We start from the raw sequence: 11,006 nt of genomic DNA on the forward strand, positions 1-11,006 counted from the left end.
GCCTGTTATTGTGCTGTCTGACTAAATTAAAAATTTAAAAAGTAAATTTAAATTTAAATTTAAAACCAAGTCACTGATCTGAATTAGCCTGACTCATGCTGAGGGATCCAGTAACAATTGTTTTATTTACAGTTCATTAAGTGTCTGAACCTTTGTTTAGACAGTTTACTGGTCTGTATCTGGCAGTTATTTGGGGGCTACCAACCTTACACCAAAATTCTCTTGTGAAATTAAGAAAGCACAAAATTGTTCATTAATTGAACACAATTCTGAACCCCTTTGCTGATGGATACTTCAGTAAGGCAGAACATGTGGCTGTATGGTGCTGCCCTGTGAAGTGCAGGTGCTCGATTAAAAGGTTTAATTATTTTTGCAGTATTGAAAGGAAAAAAAAATCAACAGCTGAGACAGTTGGTGTGTGAACAAATGGATCTGTGTTTTTTCGAATGAACTAGAAAACAAAAAAAAACTGCAGGAAATTAAAAAAGAAAACAGAAAATGCTGAAAACATTTAGTTTAGTTTAGTTTATTTATTTATATAGCACATTTAAAACAACTCGCATTGACCAAAGTTCTGTACTGATCAAAAGAGACATCACAACGAGGCAACTATTTAAAGTCCAGAATAAAATGAATACAAGAGTTTAGGGAACAAGGTGACAATCAGGTCTATGAGGACAACTCCAAACACTAGGGAATTAAAGTACATCTTCGATCAGGATATAAAAGATTTGATGGAAGGGACCGATTTGATGGAGGGACGAATGTTGCTCCACAGTTTGGGGGCTGCAATAGCGAAGGTTCAATCTCTGAGTTTACGATTTGAGCGCTGAACAGCCAAGAGCCCCCAGTTAGCCGACCTGAGGGGTCTTGAAGTGGAATAAGGAGTTAGGATATAAGAGGGGGAAAGTCCATTAAGGGCTTTATAGACAAACAGGAGAACTTCAAAATCAATTCTGAGCCATACTGGCAGCCAATGGAGGGAGACCAGAATAGGCTGATATGGTCCTTCTTCTTGGCACCTGTCAGAAACCTGGCTGCAGCATTCTGACCCAGTTGCAGACAGGATAATGACAACTGACTAATCCCAGTTAATGGAGAGTTAGAATGGGAGAATATAAGGGCATGGATCTTTAAATGAAAGGAATAATTTGATTTTGGCATTAATGTGAAGCTGGAAAAAGCTAGCTTTTATTACTCCTGGTTTGTTGAACTTGAAGGTGGAATCAAATATCACACCAAGGGATTTGATGTGGGGTTGAATGAAGGTGGATGTTTTGGTAAAATTAGGGGGACCAAATAGGATAACCTCAAATTTGCCCTCGTTTAGCTATAAGAAGGTTTGAGCCATCCGACCCTTTATGTCCTCTAGTGAGGCTGGCTATCTTTGATTGGTTGTTAGGTTTCAAGGGGAGATAGAGCTGAGCATTACTGGTGTAGCAGTGGAAAGAGATGCCGTGTTTTTGAATGATATGACCAAGGGGAAGCTGTATAAAGGAAAGATAACAGAACCTAGAATAGACCCTTGTGGGACCCCACAGGAAAGGGTAGCTGAAAACATTCATCAGGTCAGGCTGTACCTGTGGAGGGGGACACAGAATGAATGCATCAGGCAAATGCCTTTCTCTTTTCACAAATGCTGCTTGACCTGCTCAGTACTTCCAGAATTTTCTATTTATATTTTGCTTTTCAATTGGGTACTCTTTAGTCAGAAAAGTTATTCTACTGGTACTGAATTATTCTCTTGCCCAAGAAGGTAGCAATAAGTTAGAACTTTGTTCATCAGCTCAACTTGCTAATATTGAAAGACAAAATTTGGAACTAAAATTCTCCGTTTTTTTTTTTCTGTTCTCTGGTGCTGAAGAGATTACCTGGTTACAAGTGGCTCACTAGCACAACTAGCAATGCTGCCGCCTTACAGTCTGAGCAACCTAGGTTCAGTCCTAACCTCTGGTGCTCTCTGTGGAGTTTGCACATTCTTCCTGTGACTAGGGATTTTCCCCTAATGTTTCAATTTCCAGTAAAAACACACAGAAATGCAGGAGGAACTCAGCCAGTCTCGCAGTGTCCATAGGAGTTAAAGATATATTACTGATGTTTCAGGCCTGACCCTTTCTTCAACGTATGAGGAAATCTCCTCTGCTACATCAACAACTACTTTGGTGCTGACTCGTCCAACCATGCAACCATCATGCAATCATCGACTTCATCCATTGCTGCCAACTTCCACCCTGACCTCAAATTCACTTGATCCATCTCTAGCAATGCTCTCCCTTTTCTTGATATCTCTATTTTTTATCTTGGGAGAAAACTCTTGGCGGACATCTTCTACAAACCCACCAACTCCCACAGCAACCCCGACGACATCTCTTCATAACCCATCCCCTGTAAGGATTCCATTCCTTTCTCTTAATTCCTTCATCTCTGTCAGATCTGCTCCAAAGAAGAGGTAATCCATGCAAGATCATCAGAGATGTCCTCCTTTTTAAAAGAACGTGGCTTTCCCTCTACCATCATCATCATCTTGGCCCTCACCTGCATATCCTCCGTTACCCATACATCTGTCCTGGCTCTGCCTGCCTGCCCAGGTAACAGGACAGGATTCCCCGTCCTCACCTACCACCCCACCAGGTTCTGTGTCCAGCATGTCCTCTGTCATTTCTACAATCTACCACATGATCCCTCCACCAGACGCACATTCCCCTCCTCTCCCCTCCAACATTTACAGGGACCATTCCCTCTGATTCCCTTATCCAATCCTCTCTCACCACCAATCGTCCCCTTGGTACGTACCCCTGCGTCTGCAGGAGATGTTCCACTTGCACCCACAAGTCATCCTCACTCTCCACCATTTGAGGCCCCAATCAGTCCTCCAAGTGAAGCAACATTTTGCTTGTGTATCTGCAGGGGTCATCTACTGTATATGGTGCTCCCGTTGTGGTGTCCTCTACATCAGACTGGGAAATCGCTTCGTTGAGAACCTTGGTTCTGTCCTCCGCAATAGCGTGGATCTCCCAGTGCCGACCCATTTTACTTCCCCATTCCATTTCTTTGCTGACATTTCTGTCCATGGTTTCATGCAATGCCAGACTGAGTCCATTTGCACATTGGAGGAATGACACCTCATCTTCTATCTGGCACCCTCTAACCGGATGGCATTAACATCAACTTCTCCAGGTTCCATTAAAACCTCCCCCATTTTTTCTTCCCCTGTCACCTTTCCTTTAGTTCTCTCTCTCGTTCTCTCTCTCTCTCTCCCTTTTTCCCTCTGTCTCCTTTTACAGAGCCAAAATCATCTTTCCTCTTATCATATTCAATCAACACCTTTTGGATTTTGGTCTGGATTCCACCCCCTGCCAGTCTTCAGTCTTTATTGAAATGCCTTCCCATTTTTTGCTTATACCCTGAATAAGGGCTCAGGCCTGAAACATTAGTAATATATCTTTACCTCTTATGGACTCTGTGAGACTGGCTGAGTTCCTCCAGCATTTCTGTGTGTTTTTACTACAATCACAGCACCTGCAAACTTTTGTGTTTCATTCCAATTTCAAACCACATCCCAAAGATGTCCAGTTGATAGACTCATTTTCACCAATCCTACCTTAATTCATTTAATCTTGCATTTGCAATAACTCTACCACAAAATCTACCACTCTCTGCATACTAGGGCAGTTTATATTATCTACTGATAATATCCATCTACTGATCTGTACATCTTTGGAATGTGGGAGGAAACCAGAGCAGCCATAGTATCAGGAGAACATGCAAAATCCAGACAGATGGCACCAGAGGTCAGGATCAAACCCAAGCCACTGAAGTGGTGACCCTGCAGCCCGATCAGCTCTGCAATTGCGGAGGACAGAGCCAAATCGATTTCCCAGTCCGATGTAGAGGACACAACGGGAGCACCATATACGGTAGATGACCCCTGCAGATTGCAAGCCAGCATGGACGATCCCATGAGGAAATCTGTCATATAAATATGAAAAGTGGTCTGTAACTGATTAACAAAGTTCTGTGTGAGTGATTTCACTCCTGAAATACGCAAACAATTTACTTCAGCAGAGAAATAGAGAATGAACACAATTTTATATCAACAGAAATGTGGTGATTTATTAGTTTTTATAGTGCAAAAGCATTTGCAGGTTAAATACCTTTGTTCATTTATGGCAGTAGCTGGTTAAAGTAATATATTGATCTGTGTGGACTTATGTTTGAGAAACACACAATATTGATTTAGTGCCATCATTTACTTTAGCTTGGCTTATTTACGTACATCTTGAAAACTTTATCAGAATCCTGTAGAAAAATCAAGCAGATTGGGAAGTCAAACTTCAATCAACATCACATTAGTTGGAGAAAAAAAATAAACTAACATTTATATTGTTTTCATGATCACAAGCCAGTCCAAAGTGTTTTACTGACACTACTATTACACTGGAGAGCCTTTTCTAATTGTAAATAGACTTTACAATATTTTTGGTATACTGGTTTTGAATCTACTGAATTCACTTTATAGAAGTCCAATACATTTTTTGGCTATAGCAGAAGACAGTAAGCTGCATTGCATTCAACTTCCATTAAGTAAAAGAAAAGATATTCTGGCAAATTTAAATTAGAAGGCCATTCAATATCACCCATTTTGTGTCATCATCAATGATGAAATGGCGTCCATCTTGTCCATTTTTGGCAGAAGAGTTTCAATAAGGTCAGAAACTTGAATGTAAATAGAAAATCAGATCAGAAATCAAATGTTTCACTATGTTGACTGGGTTGTTTTAGGACTGTCTGAAAGCTAAATTCCAGCTGTGCAGTGAACAAGGATTCACTGGTAGTGTGTTGTACTGATGGCTGGCTCCGCCCCCACCTGCTCACATATAATCTCCGTCTAAACCGAGAACCCTTCCAAAAACTACTGTGAAATCATAGTTACAAGCTAATGAGACCATTTGTTCTCCCTCCAGTCGTGAGAGCTTTTATTCACATGACAAGCTGCCATTCTCAAATCAAAACTGCATTCTGAAACCTTAATTTACACTTTACTTCAACTGAGGTGGTAGCACTGAAGCACAATGAAGCCAAAGTATAAAGCATTAGGAGGAGAATGTATACCAAAAAGAATCAATACGTGCAGCATGGTATCCAAACACTGTTTGTCATAAGATTACTAGTGAGTAATTACTGGACATAAAAAAAATACAATCATAAATCATCATGTAATGTCAATCAGGATTGTTCTAACAAATCAATTTAAACCTTGATAATAATTTATAAAACAAAAAAAGATCAACATTATGAAAATACCCTTATTATTCTGGTTTTTATGAGATAAATAGAATGAGGTTTCTTGTTCACAAAATATTAAGGCCCAAGATGCACAGATTTAAAATTTGCAACCAAAATTGCAAGGAAAATTTCTGGAGTAACTCTTTTTTGAGATAGATACAATCAGGAAGTTGATTCCTGTGAAGACAGAATCAATCATTGCTCTTAAAAGGAAACGTGCATACATACTTGAGAGCAAATAACTTACAGGACATAGTATGAGAGAAAAAGGGAGCTGAATGGCCTACTTTATAACAATAATATTATCACTCTAGATTTTCTGTAGAATGTTTTAGTTAAATGGATTATTCAGATATTTTACATCACTAAGCCACGTCACTTTCAATGTACAATTCTGATATCGCGTTTTACATAAGTGTATACTTTATCAGGAATACAGAGCCGTTGTCATACCCACACTCCTGTTCGGCTCTGAACCACGGGTCCTCTACCGGCATCACCTACGGCCCCTAGAACGCTTCCACCAGAGTTGTCTCCGCTCCATCCTCAACATTCATTGGAGCGACTTCATCACCAACATCGAAGTACTCGAGATGGCAGAGGCCGACAGCATCGAGTCCACGCTGCTGAAGATCCAGCTGCGCTGGAAGGGTCACGTCTCCAGAATGGAGGACCATCGCCTTCCCAAGATCGTGTTCTATGGTGAGCTCTCCACTGGCCACCGCGACAGAGGTGCACCAAAGAAGAGGTACAACTAAAGAAATCTCTTGCTGCCTGCCCCATTGACCGCCGCCAGTGGACTGATCTCGCCTCAAACCGTGCATCTTGGCGCCTCACAGTTCGGCGGGCAGCAACCTCCTTTGAAGAAGACCGCAGAGCCCACCTCACTGACAAAAGGCAAAGGAGGAAAAACCCAACACCCAACCCCAACCCACCAATTTTCCCCTGCAACCGCTGCAACCGTGTCTGCCTGTCCCGCATCGGACTTGTCAGCCACCAACGAGCCTGCAGCTGACGTGGACATTTACCCCCTCCATAAATCTTCGTCCGCGAAGCCAAGCCAAAGAAGAATGCTTTATCAGGAACATGTACTTTCACTCCCTGTAAAATTCATTTTTGTATTGTGTTCTAAGTTTAATAAGATGAATTGCTGAAAAAAGGCAATCCTGTCTCTGGGTTTGCAAGGATTTCTCCGCCCCCTCACAGCTTCACTAATGAAGAGGCGGGTCACAACTATCGACTCTGCAAAACCACTGAATGGTGATGAATCAATTGCTGGAGTTTGCAAAATATTCCAGTAGTTTTCAGTCTGCAGCTGCAAAGTAAACGACCACCTCCTCCAAAAAACAGAGGAACAGTTTCAATGACAACTTCACCTGATTCCGTGGATTTCTTCACCAGGAATCTCGGAAAACCTTCTAAAAGTAAGATTATTTTTTGTTTCCAAAACTGCCATTACATTATTGCAAATTAATTTCAAAATCTAATGCCAAATAGGTGCAGTGTTTTTTTTTCCTCATGCTGCAGACTATGTTTTGAAGTTTATATTGAGGACATGACTGCTAGCCTTTCAGTTGTTTTCCTCTAATAGATGCTCCTTATCAGAGGTGCACAAGTTATTTATAACTGTTTTTAATCTTGAAACAAAAATATGTTTTTGAAGTTTTTTAAAAATCCCATACTCACGATTCCTGATCCTGATGATGGTTGTATCTGCATATATTCTTCACGGGGGAGCTATCTCATTGATGTGTATGTAGAATCTAGATGAAAGTAGGAAAGATGTAAGAATTAAGGCTCTGTGGTACTATAAACAACATGTCTCTGCCAAATATGAGCCTTGTTAATATGCTGGTGCGAGAAGATTAATAGTTGGTATTTCATAGATGTAGACATTAATTCATGCTAACAGGTTTGGAAGAACTATGTATAACTTTGCATTGCAGTGGTACCCAGCAACATTTAGTATTAATTTATCTTGATAAGTCTTGTGATTTAATTCATTTTAAAATTATTTTTATAATAATTTTGAACAAATTTTGTTCCAGATAATTCTCCAAAAATACTGTTAAATATTTATGTGTTAAAAGATGGTGCATATTACATGATAATAGTTATTTGTTTATAAAATGCTTCAGAATTAATTGATATTCTTCAAGACTGAAAGGTTGGAGTTCTGTGACTAACACATTTTTCAAAGAAGACACTTGAGATGGCCTTTCAAACATATGACCAGCTTCTCAAAAACAGTTAATTTCAGTTCTAAGTTACACTAGTTAGAAATTATCCAAAGTTTGACATTTAAACCACATAGCTAAATATTAAAATTCAAAGTCAAGGCTGCTTAACTGGCAAGACAGACTTCAGAGAGTAGTAAAAAACACACAGAAATGCTCGCAGCGTCCATAAGAGGTAAATAAATATTACTGACGTTTTGGGCCTTCTTCAAGGTACGCGCAAAAAAAAAATAGGAAGGCCTCTGAATAAAGTCTGAAGAATGGCAGAGGGAGTATTCCAGACCAACAAATCTGCAAGATTGGCTGAGTTCCTCCAGCATTTCTGCGTGCTTTTACTACAATCAGACTTTTGTGTTTCTTAATGTTGTGCTTCACTCAGAGTAGTCAAATCCAGGCTAACAGTAGATGCCTTTTTTTTTGCTCAAACTGTTAAAACACAGATTCAATTCAGAATATCTGATTTATAGGCAATAATTTCATAATTTTTGCTGAAGCCAAAAGTGCAGTCAATTGGAGTATAAAAATGTAGAAATTTATAGTACACAGTGGAGATCATGCCCATTTGGACCAAAAAAAGATTTTATTTTGATTAATCCCATTCCCTAGTTTTCAGTCCAGAGCCTTACAAGTTTTGGCATCTCAAGTGCACATTCAGTATCTTTATCAAGAAATATACTTGCTTCCACAATACTTACAGTTTAGTTCAACTCTTTAGATGAAAAATATCCTTAACTCCCCTCCAGTCCTTTTACATATTAACATAAATCTATGTCTTCTAGCCATTGCCCGTTCTAACAGGGAATATTGGGTATTCAATCTTGCCCTCTCCATTTAATCCCCCCTTTGGTTTCCTTTGTTCTAAAGGAATCAGAACCAGCCTTCTTGGCCTCTATTCATAACTAGAGTTCTCATTCCCTGCAAGATTATTATAAATATTTTCTGCATAATTTCTAATGGTACCACATCCTTCATGTTGCATTGTGACCTGAACCATATGTAGTATCCCAGCATAAGAACATAAGAAATAGGAGCAGGAGTCAGCCATCTGGCCCATCAAGCCTACTCTGTCATTCAATAAGATCATAGCTCATCTGGCTCTGAACTCAGCTCCACTTACCAACCTATTCTCCATAACCCTTAATTCTCCCTGTTTTTCAAAAATCTATCTAGTTGAGTCTTCAATGCATTTAATAAGGGAGCCTCCGATCCCTCCTTGGGAAGAGAATTCCACAGATTCATTACTCTTTGGGCAAAGCAGTTCCTTTTTATCTCTGTCTTAAACCTCCTCCCCTGGATTGTAAAGCTATGTCCCCTAGTACTAGTCTCATCAGCCCAATAAAAGCAACCTCCCATATTCTATCTCATCAATTCATTTCTTAATGTTCTATGTTTCTACAAGATCCCTCCTCATCCTTCTAAAGTCCAATGAGTATAGTTCCTTGTAAGCTAACCCCTTTATGTTCTGGAATCATGACTATCCTGGGCTTGCATTCTCTGCATTAGATGACAAAACCTTCCTTACCCACTTATTCTGTTACTTTCGAGGATCTCTGGACATCCAATAATGATTGTTTCATAGATTTCGAGAATTTATTGAACATACCTTTGCCATTTTCCCTCCCCAAATGCATTTTCATTTCTTCATTCCACTTAGAATCTCATTTAGATGTAATTTCATTTTTCAAACAAAAAATATCAAGATAGAAATCAATATTAATATAAGCTTTGATGATAGCTTGAATAAATTTAAATATTTGTTAGCAATAACAAAAGAACAGAGAGGACACATGATGCATCCTGAAATGGCACAATACATAATTATGGATCATAATTAATAACAATCCGAATTTCATAGAGCAACTGATGGCTGAATAACCTCCCCCACAGACACATGCACTCTAGTTAGAGACTGAATCTTTCATTATAGTTCAGAAGATAAAGACTGCACTGCAATCTGTCCAGGAACAGTTACACTATTGTGAAAAGGGACAGATGCATTTTAATTTACTCAAGAGCCTCTTTGCTATATTCTAACCTTTACGAGAAATGCTCAAAGCATGGTCATTTTGCATATGGTACAAATGTTAACCATGAAACTAAACTCAGCAAGGATTTCTCACATGGCTGAAAAAGGCCTAGCAATTTTGAGCCATTTGTTTTCATTCATATCCTTCATATTTATGTGACTATCATCTGTTCACAATTTCAATCAATGTTTAAAGAACACAGTGCAAATTTGAAAGCACAAAGTGACAAATATTGGAAATGAAACAGAAAATTATAGAAATAATCAGGCAGGACAGACAGCGTCTGTGGAGAGGAACAGAGTCAATATTTCAGCTTTATGAAATATTCTGATGAAAGTTCATTGGCCTGGAATGTTATTGCTGAGACTGAAACCACATGCAAATTGGAGGAACAACACCCCACCTTCCATCTGGGCACCCACCAACCGGATGGCCATAACATCAACTTCTCTAGTTTCCGTTAAATTACATATACCACCACCCCCCCCCCCCATCTCCTTTCCTCTAGTTCTGTCTCTATCTTCCCTTTTCCCTCTGTCTCCTTTCACAGAGCCAAAATCAATTCTCACCTCTCCTCATATCCAATTAACATCTTTTGTCTATTGGTCTGGACTCTTCCCCCTCCCATTCTTCCCCCTTTCTCTCCCCAGTTTTATTCGGATGCCTGCCTTCTTTTTGCTTACACTTTGAAGAAGGGCTCAGGCTTGAAACGCAGTATGGAAGAAATTTGCAGATTGGAAGGATACTGTTGATGGCGGAGTAACTCTTAAGGGGTTAGTGGCATGATCTAAAAGTTGTATGTGAGAATGGAATGAGTCAGCAAGGGGGAAACCAAAGGTCCTCTGGTCCCAGGTGCCGCTTGCAAAAGAATAACTCCAGATAACATTTAAGTCTGCTAAATAACATTTAAGTCTGCTAGATAACTTGCTCTGTTTTCTAATAAATACTTCAACCACACTATGTTCTTTGAAGAACCTTCACTTCCCGGGATGTGATCAACTCCTTATTGTCATTGTAACCCATTCTGATGACTTTACAAACTAGGTTGTTTACTTCACTGTATAAATTTGAGCAAATTTCTTCCACACCCAGGTAATATATCTTTACCTCCTATGGATGCTGCGAGATCAGTTGAGTTCCTCCAGCATCTCTGTGTGTTTTTTACTGCAATCGCAGCGTTTTCAGGCTCTTCCACATTTCAGTTCTTTGAACATTCTTCCTGTTTTGTTTTTTCTTTTGTGCTACTTCCACGTATTTGCTTTAAATGCCATCAGGGTTGCTCATTGGTAGCCCCATTACCTTTGAGTTGGATGGTTGTGAGTTCATTTTCTAGAGAGCTGAGCATGTAATCTACTCTGAAATTAAAGCAGTGGAGGATTGTGGTATTAGTGACGAGTCTGACTCCAATGAAGCTGTGTGTGCCTGCCTTCATGGATATAATTTTTTTTAATGGCAC

At 39.6% G+C, this 11,006-nt stretch overlaps 1 long non-coding RNA gene across 5 annotated transcripts in view; it reads right to left on the reverse strand.

Moving 5' to 3' along the window:
• Positions 1 to 548: 548 nt before the first annotated feature.
• Positions 549 to 11,006, reverse strand: part of LOC138758781 (uncharacterized) — a 52,690-nt gene continuing 42,232 nt past the window's right edge. For 3 of the 5 annotated variants that reach the window (XR_011354435.1, XR_011354436.1, XR_011354432.1), the window contains 3 exons: positions 6,973 to 7,049; positions 4,155 to 4,299; positions 549 to 3,969 (listed from right to left, as the gene is read on the reverse strand). This is a non-coding gene — a long non-coding RNA (uncharacterized lncRNA). Of the gene's footprint in view, positions 3,970 to 4,154; positions 4,300 to 6,972; positions 7,050 to 10,657; positions 10,906 to 11,006 lie in introns of all 5 variants that reach the window. The other 2 variants (XR_011354434.1, XR_011354433.1) reach the window with 2 other exon arrangements.

This window comes from Narcine bancroftii, chromosome 3, assembly GCF_036971445.1.
Source record: "Narcine bancroftii isolate sNarBan1 chromosome 3, sNarBan1.hap1, whole genome shotgun sequence".
NCBI lineage: Eukaryota > Metazoa > Chordata > Chondrichthyes > Torpediniformes > Narcinidae > Narcine > Narcine bancroftii.